The 16,705-nt window shown below is 53.0% G+C and overlaps 1 long non-coding RNA gene across 1 annotated transcript; it reads right to left on the bottom strand.

The window, feature by feature from the left end:
- Positions 1-9,684: 9,684 nt before the first annotated feature.
- Positions 9,685-16,705, bottom strand: LOC144676893 (uncharacterized). Its single transcript, XR_013575446.1, has 2 exons — positions 16,676-16,705; positions 9,685-10,427 (listed from the first exon to the last, which is right to left on the bottom strand). It is a non-coding gene; the product is annotated as an uncharacterized LOC144676893 (long non-coding RNA).

The following is a 16,705-nucleotide window of genomic DNA, read 5'->3' on the forward strand; positions in this document are numbered from 1 at the left end:
TAGAGGAGGTTACAGAGATAGGGAGGGAGGGGGTGAGGGAGGGATTTGAAGAGGAGGATGAGAATTGTAGGGGTTGGAGGAGGTTATAGAGATAGGGAGGGAGGGAGGGGGTGAGGGAGGGATTTGAACAGGAGGATGAGAATTGTAGGGGCTGGAAGAGGTTACAGAGATAGGGAGTGAGGGGATGAGGGAGGGATTTGAACAGGAGGATGAGAATTGTAGGGGCTGGAGGAGGTTACAGAGATAGGGAGGGAGGGAGGGGGTGAGGGAGGGATTTGAACAGGAGGATGAGAATTGTAGGGGCTGGAAGAGGTTACAGAGATAGGGAGGGAGGGGGTGAGGGAGGGATTTGAACAGGAGGATGAGAATTGTAGGGGCTGGAGGAGGTTACAGAGATAGGGAGGGAGGAGGTGAGGGAGGGATTTGAACAGGAGGATGGGAATTGTAGGGGCTGGAGGAGGTTACAGAGATAGGGAGGGAGGGAGGGGGTGAGGGAGGGATTTGAACAGGAGGATGAGAATTGTAGGGGCTGGAAGAGGTTACAGAGTTTGGAAGGGAGGGGGTGAGGGAGGGATTTGAACAGGAGGATGAGAATTGTAGGGGCTGGAGGAGGTTACAGAGATAGAGAGGGAGGAGGCGAGGGAGGGATTTGAACAGGAGGATGAGAATTATAGGGGCTGGAAGAGGTTACAGAGATAGGGAGGGAGGGGGTGAGGGAGGGATTTGAACAGGAGGATGAGAATTGTAGGGGCTGGAGGAGGTTACAGAGATAGGGAGGGAGGGCTGTCACATATCCAATTCGACATGGATCGCACTGTGACTTGACCCATATTAATTTCCCATAAACCAAATATTTTACTGCTTAAACACTGTTAAACAGGATTTAGACACCAACCATTCCCTGTTTTGACATCGAGTGCGAGAGTTGGAGAGAGATCGAGAGAGAGAGAAAGAGAGACAGAGAGAGACAGAGAGAGATGCAGAGTCAGAGAGAGAGCGAGAGAAAGATAGAGAGAGATAGGTATCGAGACAGACAGACAGAGAGGGAGGGAGACAGTGAGAGAGAAAAAGAGACGGAGAGGGAGACAGAGAGAGAGAGAGAGAGGTAGAGACGGAGAGGGAGACAGAGAGAGAGAGAGAGGTAGAGACAGAGATGGAGACCGAGGGAGAAAGGGAGACAGGGACAGAGAGCGAGACAGGGAGAAGTAGGGATACAGAGAGAGAGAGAGAGAGAGACAGAGGGAGGCAGAAAAGGAGGCTGAGAATGAAAGACAGGCTTAATCTTCATTTCTCTAGCGCCTGTCACACACTCGGGACATCCCAAAGCGCCTCACAGGCAATGAATAACTTTCTCTGAATTGGACTCGCTGCTGTAATGACAGAAACCGGGCAGCCAATTTGTGCACAGGAAGATCCCACAAACAGCAAACTGAAAATGGCCCCTGTCATCGGTGTTGTTTTCGTGATGTTGGTCGAGGATTAAACGTTGGGACCCAGGACACAAGCGAGGACAATGACCAAATGCCCCGCACTTCATCCAATAGCGGCCGTGGGGTCGTTTACACCCATACGAGAGGGCCAATGGGAAACGGCTTAATGTCTCATCCTGTAACACAGCACTTCCGACAGTGCAGCACTCCCTCAGTACTGGCACCGGGGAGAGTGTCAGCCTGGATTATGGAGCTCAAATCCCAGAGTATATACATCTCCCTCCGACAGTGCGGCACTCCCTCAGTACTGGCACCGGGGGGAGTGTGGGCCTGGATTATGGAGCTCAAATCCTAGAGTATATACATCTCCCTCCGGCAGTGCAGCACTCCCTCAGTACTGGCACCCGGGGGGAGTGTCGGCCTGGATTGTGGAACTCAAATCCTAGAGTATATACATCTCCCTCCGACAGTGCAGCACTCCCTCAGTACTGGCATCCAGATTGTGTGTGGGGTGGGGGCTCAAAGGCTCGAACTTCAATGGGGAAGAGGTGGGGGTGGGGATCTAAACATTTAAGCACATGGGGCCCGGTAAGTGAAACGCTCCCTCTCGCCCACGCCGCTCTCTCTCTCGAGCTCTGGCACCAGCGGGCGAGGTGGGTCAGGGAAACGCCATTCTGAATGAGATAATCGCGTGGCTGGCAATTCGGGGGCAAGAGAGCAAACTAGACTATTATAGAATAAGCTGTAAAGCTGAGTAAACAATGAGTTCCCTAGGAACACGCTGAATAACATTGACAACAACTGCTGCTCTCTCAACCGTCCCCAGGGGGTCCACTGCACGCCCCCTCTCTGCAGGCTATTTTAAACCAATATATCAGCGCAGTTTTCAACTGTTAGAGAAATAGTGATGACATGAACACGGGGTTAGATACAGGGTAAAGCTCCCTCTACACTGACCCCATCAAACACTCCCAGGACAGGTACAGCACGGGGTTAGATACAGAGTAAAGCTACCTCTACACTGTCCCCATCAAACACTCCCAGGGCAGGTACAGCACGGGGTTAGATACAGAGTAAAGCTACCTCTACACTGTCCCCATCAAACACTCCCAGGACAGGTACAGCACGGGGTTAGATACAGAGTAAAGCTCCCTCTACACTGTTCCCATCAAACACTCCCAGGACAGGTACAGCACGGGGTTAGATACAGAATAAAGCTCCCTCTACACTGTCCCCATCAAACACTCCCAGGACAGGTACAGCACGGGGTTAGATACAGAGTAAAGCTCCCTCTACACTGTCCCCATCAAACACTCCCAGGACAGGTACAGCACGGGGTTAGATACAGAGTAAAGCTCCCTCTACACTGTCCCCATCAAACACTCCCAGGACAGGTACAGCACGGGGTTAGATACAGAGTAAATCTCCCTCTACACTGTCCCCATCAAACACTCCCAGGACAGGTACAGCACGGGGTTGGATACAGAGTAAAGCTCCCTCTACACTGTCCCCATCAAACACTCGCAGGACAGGTGCCACACGGGGTTAGATACAGAGTAAATCTCCCTCTGCACTGTCCCCATCAAACACTCCCAGGTCAGGTACAGCATGGTGTTAGATACAGAGTAAAGCTCCCTCTATCCTGTCCCCGTCAAACACTCCCAGGACAGGTACAGCACGGGGTTGGATACAGAGTAAATCTCCCTCTATCCTGTCCCCATCAAACACTCCCAGGACAGGTACAGCACGGGGTTAGATACAGAGTAAAACTGTTTAATACTCAGGTACCGGGAGTGAGTTTTGAGCCAGCAATCTGCTGCCTGAGTTGTGTTGAGCAGCTGGTCATGAACAGCTGGTCTGTTCCAGGCACGATTTACTGGGGCTGATTCAGCCTTCATCATCTGCATTTCCGCCAACTCACTACATTCACCGCACAGAATCTAAATTCGGGTCCGAGCATTGATGGATCTGAGCAGGAAAGGAAATGTCACCTTGTGCTCCCGTGACAGTGAGAGAGAGAGAGAGAGAGAGAGAGTGAGAGGGAGAGAGAGAGTGACAGAGAGAGGGACAGAGGAACAGAGAGAGACAGTGAGAGAGAGAGTGAATGGCAGAGAGATAGAGAGTGAGACAGATTGGGATGTGGAGGGAAGGAGAGAGATAGACCGCAAGAGACAGCGAGAGACTCAGGAAAAACAGAGACATGGAGTGTCAGAGAGAGAGAGAGAACGACAGACAGAGGGACAGAAAGTGAGGCAGAGAGAATGGGGGGAGAGAGAGAGAGAGAAACAGAGGCAGAGTGAGAAACAGAGTTACTACCAGAGAATGTGAGAGAAAAACTGGGAGAGGGAGAGAGAGAGAGACGGAGACAGAGAGTTAGACAGAGAGAGAGAGAGACAGAGAGTTAGACAGAGAGAGAGAGAGAGACAGAGACAGAGAGTTAGACAGAAAGCGATGCAGAGAGCGACTGAGCGAGAGAGAGAATTGTAGCGAGAGTGGCAGAGAAAGGGAGAGAAGGACAGAGAGAGGGAGAGAAAGAGATAAAGGAACAGAGAGAAAGAGAGAGGGAGACCCAGAGAGATCGAGACAGATCGATGAGAGAGAGAGGGATAGGTGGAGAGAGGCAGTGAGGTCTAGTTAGGGAATTCCAGAGCTTAGGGACCCCCCTTCACACCCCACCCCAGGCAGCTGAAGGCCCGGCCGCCAATGGCGGAGCGATGGGAATCGGGGGATGCTCGAGAGGCCGGAATCGGAGGAGCGCAGAGATCTCGGAGGGTTGTAGGAGGTTCCAGATATAGGGAGGGAGGGGGGTGAGGCAGGGATTTGAAGAGGAGGATGAGAATTGTAGGGGCTGGAGGAGGTTACAGAGATAGGGAGGGAGGGGGTGAGGGAGGGATTTGAACAGGAGGATGAGAATTGTAGGGGCTGGAGGAGGTTACAGAGATAGGGAGGGTGGGGGCGAGGGAGGGATTTGAACAGGAGGATGAGAATTGTAGGGGCTGGAGGAGGTTACAGAGATAGGGAGGGAGGGGGTGAGGGAGGGTTTTGAACAGGGGGGTGAGTATTGTAGGGGCTGGAGGAGGTTACAGAGATAGGGAGGGTGGGGGCGAGGGAGGGATTTGAACAGGAGGATGAGAATTGTAGGGGCTGGAGGAGGTTACAGAGATAAGGAGGGAGGAGGTGAGGGAGGGATTTGAACAGGAGGATGGGAATTGTAGGGGCTGGAGGAGGTTACAGAGATAGGGAGGGAGGGGATGAGGGAGGGATTTGAACAGGAGGATGAGAATTGTAGGGGCTGGAGGAGGTTACAGAGATAGGGAGGGAGGGGGTGAGGCAGGGATTTGAACAGGAGGATGAGAATTGTAGGGACTGGAGGAGGTTACAGAGATAGGGAGGGAGGGGGTGAGGCAGGGATTTGAAGAGGAGGATGAGAATTGTAGGGGTTGTAGGAGGTTACAGAGATAGGGAGGGAGGGGGTGAGGGAGGGATTTGAACAGGAGGATGAGAATTGTAGGGGCTGGAGGAGGTTACAGAGATAGGGAGGGTGGGGGCGAGGGAGGGATTTGAACAGGAGGATGAGAATTGTAGGGGCTGGAGGAGGTTACAGAGATAGGGAGGGAGGGGGTGAGGGAGGGTTTTGAACAGGGGGGTGAGTATTGTAGGGGCTGGAGGAGGTTACAGAGATAGGGAGGGAGCAGTTTGAACAGGAGGATGAGAATTGTCGGGGCTGGAGGAGGTTACAGAGATAGGGAGGGAGGGGTTTGAACAGGAGGATGTGAATTGTAGGGGCTGGAGGAGGTTACAGAGATAGGGAGGGACGGGTTTGAACAGGAGAATGTGAATTGTAGGGGCTGAAGGAGGTTACTTCTAGACAAGTTCGATGCCAGGGTAGAACCCAGCCTGATGGACCCTAACTTTTATTTTTTGATTAGATACGTGGTGAGTGGCTACTGAACAGAGTCACAGGAGTCAGCCGATAAACCTTTAACCAAAGAATAAATCACTTATTAAACGTGAAAATATTAACTATATTACACTTCTCGTTCACCACACCTACACCTTTACAGATATATATAGATTCGTAACAATAACACAAGTTACAGATTCTATCTTATACTCCCATGTTCACAGTAAGGACACAATCCATGTCGATCAACAGGTGACCTATGGTCAGACATACCACTCTCTGTAACCAAGTGTCAGATTCCCCCACAAAGAGACACTATGGATCTCTCATCAATTCCCCCACACCCCTCACCCCTCACACCTTGAGCCAACTGGTCTCACTGAACTTCGCACCGGGGTTTCCAATCTCCAATCTCGAAGAACTCACTTTGGAGTTTCCTCCCCAACGATGCTTTCTCTTGGCCGCTTTCCACAATGGTCCATCTCCAGGGTTTCGAACTCTCCTTACGATGTTCCTCTACCCCCAAATCACCACGTGCATTCGAGCTTTCTTCCACACGCTCTCTCTCTCTCAGACTAAGCTGCGTCAACAGAGCACCAGTGCTTCATATGCCCATCAGAAAGAGTTACAAACCTTCGGCTGTCTCCCTGGATCTTCTGGTTTCTCACAAGCCTATTTTGCTTTCAGTCTGTGTCCTGCGGCTTTCTACCTTCAAGCCTGGAGCCTTCCTCTCTGCTCCTTACTTTCACTTCCACTGAATAGGATCCTGTTCCAGATTCCTGTTCTTTCTTTGACCAAAAGGTCTTCTTGTGACTTCCCTCTTTTTAACCTTTAGGAGCTGCTCCCTGGTTCCTGAGGCCTGGTCCTGTTCTTATGGGAAACCTGCTCTCTCAGCCGTTCCCACTGCTGTGCCCAGCCTCTCCTGGCTTCAACTGAACTAAAATTGCTCCCTGTTTCTCCCTTTCTCTGTCTGGGCCTTCTGTTGCTAGGCAACAGCCTGGTTTGTATCTACTTTGTTTTAACTTCTCTAAACCACTTGAAGAGTCGTAAAACCTCATTTTTTATATTCAATCTTGGGATGTGGGTTTCGCTGGCTAGGCCAGCATTTATTGCCCATCCCTAGTTGCCCTTGAGAAGGTGGGGGTGAGCTGCCTCCTTGAACCGCTGCAGTCCCTGTGGTGTAGGTGCACCCACAGCGCTGTTAGGAAGGGAATTCCAGGATTTTGACACAGCCACAGTGAAGAAGCGACCGATATATTTCTAAGTGAGGATGGTGAGTGACTTGGAGGGTGGTGGTGTTCCCATGTGTCTGCTGCCCTTGCCCTTCTAGATGGTAGTGGTCGTGGGTTTGGAAGGTGCTGTCGAAGGAGCCTTGGTGAGTTGCTGCAGTGCATCTTGTAGATGGTACACACACTGCTGCTACCGTGCGTCGGTGGTGGAGGGAGTGAATGTTTGTGGATGTGGTGCCGATCAAGCGGGGCTGCTTTGTCTTGGACGGTGTCGAGCTTTTTGAGTGTTGTGGGAGCTGCAACTCATCCAGGCAAGTGGGGAGTATTCAATCACACTCCTGACTTGTGCCTTGTAGATGGTGGACAGGCTTTGGGGGAGTCAGGAGGTGAGTGACTCTCCGCAGGATTCCCAGCCTCTGACCTGCTCTTGTAGCCACAGTATTTATATGGCTGGTCCCAGTTCAGTTTCTGGTCAATGGTAACTCCCAGGATGTTGATAATACATGTGTACACACATTAAAAATGCATGTACACAGACAAAGCTTTAGACGAGTCAAAAATGAAACTAGATCCTTGGTTTCACCTTCTAAACCCACAAATATAAAAATATAAATTAAATGGAAAGCTATAACTTCAACTTAAAGCTATAGGTTTTCCTAACACCCAAAAATACGAAACTGACTTAGAAATACCACTATTTCCAAACAGAAGGTGAGAGAGAAAGGGGAGAAGAAGTGAGAGAGTGAAAGTGGGGAGAGAGAGAGAGAGAGAGAGGGATGGGGAGAGAGAGGCAGAGTGAGGGGAGATAGAGAGAGAGGGGAAGAGAGAGAGAACGAGAGGGAGAAAGAGAGAGAGAGAGAAAAGTCGGAGAGAAAGAGAGAGATAGAGAGAGAGAAACAGAGAGAGAAACGAGAGAGAGACAGGCGGGGAGAGAGACAGACAGGCAGAGAGAGAGGCAGAGAGAGAGAAAAACAGAGAGATTGAGAGACAGAGAGATAGAGAGAGAGAGAGAGAGACAGAGAGGGGGGAGAGAGAGAGGGAGAGGCGGGGAGAGAGAGGGGGGAAGAGACAGACAGAGAGAGAAAGAGGCAGCGAGAGAGAGATAGGGAGAGACAGAGAGAGAAAGAGAGAGAGAGAAAGAGGGAGATAGAAAGACTGACAGATAGAGGCGGAGAGAGAGAGGCAGATGGGGAGAGAGATAGAGAGAGACAGAGTGAGAGACAGAGAGAGACATATAGGGAGAGAGTGAGGGAGAGAGGGGGGAAATAGAGACAGATTGAGAGAGACAGAGTGAGAGAGACAGGGATAGAGGGACAGACAGACAGACAGAGAGAGAGTGAAGGGGAGAGAGAGGAAGAGAAAAGGGTGGAGCAGAGGGAGAGAGGGAGAAAGGGGGAGAGCGGAGAGGAGGAGGGATGGGAAGAGGGAGGGAAGAGTGTGGAGGAGAGAGAAACGAGGATGGGGTAGGGGAAAGGGAGGTAGGAAAGAAGGGGTGACAGGAGGAGAGAAAGGAGAGGGGAGAACAAGAGAGAAAGAGACACAGAGAGAGATAGAGAGGGGAAAGAGAAGCAGAGAGAGAGAGACAGATAGACAGGCAGAAAGAGAGACATATAGAGACACAGGCAGAGAGAGAGAGGGAGAGAGAGACAGAGAAGGAGAAAGAGACAGAGACAGACAGAGGGAAAATAGAGACAGAGTGAGAGAGACAGACAGATAGAGAGAAAGAGAAAGACAGAGAGACAGGCAGACAGAGAGAGAGAGAGAGAGAGAGACACACAGAGAGGGGTAAGAGAGAGAGACAGACAGAGGGAAAATAGAGACAGAGTGAGAGAGACAGACAGATAGAGAGAAAGAGAAAGACAGAGAGACAGGCAGACAGAGAGAGAGAGACAGAAAGAGACATATAGAGAGAGGGAGACGGGGAGAGAGAGATCGCGACAGACAGAGGGAGATAGAGGTTGACAGAGGGAGGGAGAGAGAGGGGAGGAGGGAGGAGCAGTGGTGTATTTTAACATGGCTAGAGGAAGGGGAAGTCTGAATGCATGTGGTGGTCTAGGGGAGAGGAACATCGGAAGGAGGATTCGATACCCTGGAGGTGAACCCTTGCGAAAGGCATCATTCGGCTGAAGATTCCAAAACGAGTTCTCCGAGAGCGGGGATCGGAAACTCCTGCGTGAAAGACGGAGTTTGGTGGGACTGGTTGACTCCTAGTGTGACATGCAACTGAGGGGAGTTGAAGAGAGATACATGGCATCTGCTTGGGGTGGCATCTGTAATCTGGTTTCAGAGTGTGGTGTGTCTGACCACAGGTCACCTATTGGTTCAACTGGACTGTGTAATTACTGTGAACATGAGAGTATAAGATCGCTTTTGTAACCTGTGCTATCCTTGTGAATCTGGATCTATCTGTAAAGGTATATTCTGCATCAAGGAGTATTCTAATATTCTAAATCTCTCCTTGTTTAATAAATGCATTATCATTTTCTTAAAAGCTCATCAGCTGACTCCTTTTCAGTTACCATCGTCCATATTTCCAAACAAAATTTAAAGTTACAAGTGCACAGGATTGGTCCCACACTGGGATTTGATTTGTCAGGTAACAATATTAGCTGGGGTTTTAACAACAGGCTCAGTCTTTATTCAGCAGGGTAAGGGTTACTCACTGTGTAACTGTACAGAGTCACTGTTTATTCAGCAGGGTAAGGATCACTCACTGTGTAACTGTACAGAATCACTGTTTATTCAGCAGGGTAAGGATCACTCACTGTGTAACTGTACAGAGTCACTGTTTATTCAGCAGGGTAAGGGTCACTCACTGTGTAACTGTACAGAGTCACTGTTTATTCAGCAGGGTAAGGATCACTCACTGTGTAACTGTACAGAGTCACTGTTTACTCAGGAGGGTAAGGATCACTCACTGTGTAACTGTACAGAGTCACTGTTTACTCAGCAGGGTAAGGATCACTCACTGTGTAACTGTACAGAGTCACTGTTTATTCAGCAGGGTAAGGATCACTCACTGTGTAACTGTACAGAGTCAGTGTTTATTCAGCAGGGTAAGGATCACTCACTGTGTAACTGTACAGAGTCAGTGTTTATTCAGCAGGGTAAGGATCACTCATTGTGTAACTGTACAGAGTCACTGTTTATTCAGTAGGGTAAGGATCACTCACTGTGTAACTGTACAGAGTCACTGTTTATTCAGCAGGGTAAGGATCACTCTCTGTGTAACTGTACAGAGTCAGTGTTTATTCAGCAGGGTAAGGATCACTCACTGTGTAACTGTACAGAGTCACTGTTTATTCAGCAGGGTAAGGATCACTCACTGTGTAACTGTACAGAGTCACTGTTTATTCAGGGTAAGGATCACTCACTGTGTAACTGCACAGAGTCACTGTTTATTCAGCAGGGTAAGGATCACTCACTGTGTAACTGTACAGAGTCACTGTTTATTCAGGGTAAGGATCACTCACTGTGTAACTGCACAGAGTCACTGTTTATTCAGCAGGGTAAGGTGCAGCAGCCCCCTCACTCTCCCTGTCCGGTGACGCTATCGGAAGCAACATTCCGATGGATCAGGAGGAAAACATTCCTGGGGAGTTTGACGGAAGCTCGCTCGACTTCCCGATCCGAAGTCTTCACTCTGGCTGAAGCGTTGAGGGGACGATGTGGAGGGGCCCGTTTGAGAGCGTTGGAGGAGTCGATCGAGGCGTGTGTCGCCTCCTCAGGCGAGGTGAGGAACTGCGATGGCCGGGCTCCCATCCTGCTCTCCTCATTTGCTTCCCTCCCCACCGGACTCTCCGACACCTCGTGGCCAACTGTCCGGTCACTTTAAAGGCCCTATGACCCCCAGTGACCCCTGCCCTGAAGAGATAAAGGACACCCATTGGTTGAAGCAGCACACAGCGGAGCAGAGCAGAAGCGTCCTGTCCCAGAGGCTCATCCCCTTCCTCAGCCACACTGAGTCCTGGGTCCGAGCCCCACAAGTTATATACCCTGGGATTTGAGCTCCATAATCCAGGCCGACACTCCCCCCCCGGTGCCAGTACTGAGGGAGTGCTGCACTGTCGGAGGGAGATGTATATACTCTAGGATTTGAGCTCCATAATCCAGGCCGACACTCCCCCCGGTGCCAGTACTGAGGGAGTGCTGCACACTCTCTCTCTCCCTGTCCATCTCTCTCCTTCTGCCTCTCTCTCTCTGACGCTCTCTCCATTCCCCTGCCTATCTTTCTCTCTTTATTCCTCTGCCTGTCTCTCTCCCCTGTTGCCTGTCCATCTCTCTCTCTCTCTTTCCCTCTGCCTGTCTCTCTCTCTCCCCCCCTCTGCCTGTCTCTCTCTCTCTGTTTCTCTCTCTCCCTCTGCCTGTCCCTCTCTCTCTCTCTCCCTCTGCCTGTCCCTCTCTCTCTCTCTCTGCCTGTCCCTCTCTCTCCCTCTGCCTATCCATCTCTCTCTCTGCCTGTCTCTCTCCCCCGCTGCCTGTCCGTCCCTCTCTCTGTCTCCCTCTGCCTGTCTCTCTCTCTCTCCCTTTGCCTGTCTCTCTCTCTCTCTCCCTCTGCCTGTCTCTCTCTCCCTCTTTCCATCTGCCTATCCATCTCGCTCTCTCTCTCTGCCTCTCTCTCCATGCCTCTGCCTATCTTTCTCTCTCTGCCGGTCTCTCTCTCCTGCTGCCTGTCCCTCTCTCTCTCCCTCCCTTTGCCTGTCTCCCTCTCTCACCCTCTGCCTGTCTCTATCTATCACCCTCTGCCTGTCCCTCTCACTCTCTCCTGCTCTGCCTATCCATCTCTCTCTCTCTGCCTCTCTCTCTTTCTTCCTCTGCCTGTCTCTCACTCTCCCTCTGTCTGTCTCTCTACCCTGCTGCCTGTCTCTCTCTCTCCCTCTGCCTGTCTCTCTCTCTCTCCCTCTGCCTGTCTCTCTCTCTCTCCCTCTGCCTGTCTCTCTCTCTCCCCCCCTCTGCCTGTCTCTCTCTCTCTCCCTCTGCCTGTCTCTCTCTCTCCCTCTGCCTGTCTCTCTCTCTCCCTCTGCCTGTCTCTCTCTCTCCCTCTGCCTGTCTCTCTCTCTCCCTCTGCCTGTCTCTCTCTCTCCCTCTGCCTGTCTCTCTCTCTCTCCCTCTGCCTGTCTCTCTCTCCCTCTGCCTGTCTCTCTCTCTGTCTCCCTCTGCCTGTCTCTCTCTCTCTCCCTTTGCCTGTCTCTCTCTCTCTCTCTCTCTCTCCATCTGCCTATCCATCTCGCTCTCTCTCTCTGCCTCTCTCTCCATGCCTCTGCCTATCTTTCTCTCTTTCTCCTGCTGCCTGTCCCTCTCTCTCTCCCTCCCTTTGCCTGTCTCCCTCTCTCACCCTCTGCCTGTCTCCATCTATCTCCCTCTGCCTGTCCCTCTCTCTCTCTCCTGCTCTGCCTATCCATCTCTCTCTCTCTGCCTCTCTCTCTTTCTTCCTCTGCCTGTCTCTCACTCTCCCTCTGTCTGTCTCTCTCCCCTGCTGCCTGTCCTTCTCTCTCCCTCTGCCTGTCTCTCTCTCTCCCTCTGCCTGTCTCTCTCTCTCTCCCCCTCTGCCTGTCTCTCTCTCCCTCTGCCTGTCTCTCTCTCTCCCTCTGCCTGTCTCTCTCTCTCCCTCTGCCTGTCTCTCTCTCTCCCTCTGCCTGTCTCTCACTCTCTCCCTCTGCCTGTCTCTCTCTCTCTCTGCCTGTCTCTCTCTCTCTCTCTCTCTCCCTCTGCCTGTCTCTCTCTCTGCCTGTCTCTCTCTCTCTGCCTGTCTCTCTCTCTCTCTCCCCTCCGCCAGTCTCTCTCTAACCCCCCTCCGCCTGTCTCTCTCTATCCCCCCTCTGCCTGTCTCTCTCTCCCTCTGCTTGTCTCTCTCTCTCTCCATCTGCCTGTCTCTATCTCTTTCCCTGTCTGTCTCTATCTCTTTCCCTGCCTGTCTCTCTCCCTCTGCCTGTCACTCTCTCTCTCCCCCTCTGCCTGTCTCTCTCTCACTCTGCCTGTCATAACTCTCTCCCTCGCTCTCCCCATCTCCCTCTCCCCCTCTGCCTCTATCTCTCCACCTCCACGTTTTCTCTCCCCCTCCCCCCTGCCTGTTTCTCTCTCTCCCCTCCGCCTGTCTCTCTCTATACCCCCATCCACCTGTCTCTCTCTGCCCCTTCTGCCTGTCTCTCTCCCTCTGCCTGTCTCTCTCTCTCCCTCTGCCTGTCTCTCTCTCTCTCCCTCTGCCTGTCTCTCTCTCTCCCTCTGCCTGTCTCTCTCTCCCTCTGCCAGTCTCTCTCTCTCCCTCTGCCAGTCTCTCTCTCTCTCTCCCTCTGCCAGTCTCTCTCTCTCTCTCCCCTCCGCCAGTCTCTCTCTAACCCCCCTCCGCCTGTCTCTCTCTATCCCCCCTCTGCCTGTCTCTCTCTCCCTCTGCTTGTCTCTCTCTCTCTCCATCTGCCTGTCTCTATCTCTTTCCCTGTCTGTCTCTATCTCTTTCCCTGCCTGTCTCTCTCCCTCTGCCTGTCTCTCTCTCTCTGCCTGTCTCTCTCTCTCTCTCCCCTCCGCCAGTCTCTCTCTAACCCCCCTCCGCCTGTCTCTCTCTATCCCCCCTCTGCCTGTCTCTCTCTCCCTCTGCTTGTCTCTCTCTCTCTCCATCTGCCTGTCTCTATCTCTTTCCCTGTCTGTCTCTATCTCTTTCCCTGCCTGTCTCTCTCCCTCTGCCTGTCACTCTCTCTCTCCCCCTCTGCCTGTCTCTCTCTCACTCTGCCTGTCATAACTCTCTCCCTCGCTCTCCCCATCTCCCTCTCCCCCTCTGCCTCTATCTCTCCACCTCCACGTTTTCTCTCCCCCTCCCCCCTGCCTGTTTCTCTCTCTCCCCTCCGCCTGTCTCTCTCTATACCCCCATCCACCTGTCTCTCTCTGCCCCTTCTGCCTGTCTCTCTCCCTCTGCCTGTCTCTCTCTCTCCCTCTGCCTGTCTCTCTCTCTCTCCCTCTGCCTGTCTCTCTCTCTCCCTCTGCCTGTCTCTCTCTCCCTCTGCCAGTCTCTCTCTCTCCCTCTGCCAGTCTCTCTCTCTCTCTCCCTCTGCCAGTCTCTCTCTCTCTCTCCCTCTGCCTGTCTCTCTCTCTCTCTCTGCCTGTCTCTCTCTCTCTCGCTCTCCCTCGCCCCCCTGTGCCCCTCTCTCTCCACCTCCACGTTTTTCTCTCTCTACCCCCCGCCTGTTTCTTTCTCTCCCCCTCCGCCTGTCTCTCTCTATGCCCCCTCCGCCTGTCTCTCTCCCTCTCCCCCTCTGCCTGTCTCTCTCGCTCTCCCTCTGCCTGTCTCTCTCTCTCTCCCTCTGCCTGTCTCTCTCTACCTCTGCCTGTCTCTCTCTTTGTACTTGTCTGTCCGTCCCTCTCTCCACATGTCCCTCTCTTCCTTCATCCGTCTGTCTCTCTCTCCCTCCCTCTGATGGTCTCTCTCCCTCTCTCATTCCTTTTCTCCCTCCCTCTCTGTCTGTCCATATCTCCCTCCCTCTCTCCCACTCCCTCCTTCCGTCTGCCCCTCTCTCCCACCCTCCCTAAATCTGAACCTCTCTCCCTCCCTCCCTCCATCTGTTCCTCTCCCCAGTTGTCTCTCCCTCCCTCCCCCTCCCTGCCTGTCCATGTCTCACTCCCTCCCTACGTCAGTCCCTCTCCCTCTCCCCTCTCTGTCTCTCTCTCTCCCCCTCTCTCGCTCCCTTCTCTGTCCCTCTCTCTCTCCCTTCTCTGTCCCTCTTTCTCTCCCTTACCGGTCCCTCTCTCTCTCTCTCTCCCTTCCCTGTCCCTCTCTCTCTCCCTTCTCTGTCCCTCTCTCTCTCCCTTCTCTGTCCCTCTCTCTCTCCCTTCCCTGTCCCTCTCTCTCTCCCTTTTCCGTCCCTCTCTCTCTCCCTTCTCCGTCCCTCTCTCTCTCCCTTCTCCGTCCTTCTCTCTCTCCCTTCCCTGTCCTTCTCTCTCTCCCTTCTCTGTCCCTGTCTCTCCCTTCTCTGTCCCTCTCTCTCTCCCTTCTCTGTCCCTGTCTCTCCCTTCTCTGTCCCTCTCTCTCTCCCTCTCTCTCCCCTTTCTCTCTCCCTTCTCCATCTCTCTCTCTCTCTCCCTTCTATGTCCCTCTCTCTCTCCCCTTTCTCTCTACCTTCTCTGTCCCTCTCTCTCTCTCCCTTCTCTGTCCCTCTCTCCCTCTCCCTTCTCCGTCTCTCTCTCTCTCCCTTCTCTGTCCCTCTCTCTCCCCTTTCTCTCTCCCTTCTCCATCCCTCTCTCTCTCCCTTCTCTGTCCCTCTCTCTCCCTTCTCTGTCCCTCTCTCTCTCCCTTCTCCGTCCCTCTCTCTCTCCCTTCTGTCCCTCTCTCTCTCCCTTCTCCGTCCCTCTCTCTCTCCCCTTTCTCTCTCCCTTCTCCATCTCTCTCTCTCCCTTCTCTGTCCCTTTCTCTCTCCCTTCTCCGTCCCTCTCTCTCCCTTCTCTGTCCCTCTCTCTCCCTTCTCTGTCCCTCTCTCTCCCTTCTCTGTCCCTCTCTCTCTCCCTTCTCTGTCTCTCTCTCTCTCCCTTCTCTGTCTCTCTCCCTTCTCTGTCCCTCTCTCTCTCCCCTCTCTGTCCCTCTCTCTCCCTTCTCTGTCCCTCTCTCTCCCCCTTCTCTGTCCCTCTATCTCTCCCTTCTCTGTCCCTCTATCTCTCCCTTCTCTGTCCCTCTCTCTCCCCCTTCTCTGTCCCTCTCTCTCTCCCTTCTCTGTCCCTCTCTCTCTCCCTTCTCTGTCCCTCTCTCTCTCCCCTTCTCTGTCCCTCTCTCTCTCCCTTCCCTGTCCCTCTCTCTCTCCCTTCTCTGTCCCTCTCTCTCCCTTCTCTGTCCCTCTCTCTCTCCCTTCTCTGTCCCTCTCTCTCTCCCTTCTCCGTCCCTCTCTCTTTCCCTTCTGTCCCTCTCTCTCTCCCTTCTCTGTCCCTCTCTCTCTCCCTTCTCTGTCCCTCTCTCTCTCCCTTCTCTGTCTCTCTCTCTCTCCCTTCTCTCTCTCTCTCCCTTCTTTGTCCCTCTCTCTCTCCCTTCTCTGTTCCCCTCTCTCTCCCTTCTCTGTCCCTCTCTCTCTCCCTTCTCTGTCCCTCTCTCTCCCCCTTCTCTGTCTCTCTCTCTCTCCCTTCTCTGTCTCTCTCCCTTTGTCCCTCTCTCTCTCCCTTCTCTGTCCCTCTCTCTCTCCCTTCTCTGTCCCTCTCTCTCTCCCTTCTCTGTCCCTCTCTCTCTCCCTTCTCTGTCCCTCTCTCTCCCCTTCTCTGTCCCTCTCTCTCCCCCTTCTCTGTCCCTCTCTCTCTCCCTTCTCTGTCCCTCTCTCTCCCCCTTCTCTGTCCCTCTCTCTCTCCCTTCTCTGTCCCTCTCTCTCCCTTCTCTGTCTCTCTCCATTCTTTGTCCCTCTCTCTCTCCCTTCTCTGTCCCTCTCTCTCTCCCTTCTCTGTCCCTCTCTCTCTCCCTTCTCTGTCCCTCTCTCTCTCCCTTCTCTGTCCCTCTCTCTCTCCCTTCTCTGTCTCTCTCTCTCTCCCTTCTCTGTCTCTCTCCCTTCTTTGTCCCTCTCTCTCTCCCTTCTCTGTCCCTCTCTCTCTCCCTTCTTTGTCCCTCTCTCTCTCCCTTCTTTGTCCCTCTCTCTCTCCCTTCTCTGTCTCTCTCTCTCTCCCTTCTCTGTCTCTCTCCCTTCTTTGTCCCCCTCTTTCTCCCTTCTCTGTCCCTCTCTCTCTCCCTTCTCTGTCCCTCTCTCTCTCTCCCCTTCTCTGTCCCTCTCTCTCCCCTTCTCTGTCCCTCTCTCTCTCCCTTCTCTGTCCCTCTCTCTCTCCCTTCCCTGTCCCTCTCTCTCTCCCTTCCCTGTCCCTCTCTCTCTCCCTTCCCTGTCCCTCTCTCTCTCCCTTCTCTGTCCCTCTCTCTCTCTTCTCTGTCCCTCTCTCTCCCCTTCTCTGTCCCTCTGTCTCTATCTCTCCCTTCCGTCTGCCCCTCTGTCCCTCCCTCTTTCTGTCCCTCTCCCTCTCTCTCCTTTTGTCTGTCCATCTCTCTTGCTCCCTGCCTGTGTCTCTCTCTCTCCACCTCTGTCACTCAGTCCGATCAGCTGGCTCTCTCCCGATCCCCACTCCTCTTTCCGCTCACCTCTGTCCCTCTGTCCCCTCCGTAGTCTTACCTCACTCAGCCGGACTCTGGAGTGGGGCCT

The sequence above is a fragment of the Cetorhinus maximus genome, unplaced genomic scaffold (assembly GCF_964194155.1).
Source record: "Cetorhinus maximus unplaced genomic scaffold, sCetMax3.hap1.1 HAP1_SCAFFOLD_2055, whole genome shotgun sequence".
Taxonomy (NCBI): domain Eukaryota; kingdom Metazoa; phylum Chordata; class Chondrichthyes; order Lamniformes; family Cetorhinidae; genus Cetorhinus; species Cetorhinus maximus.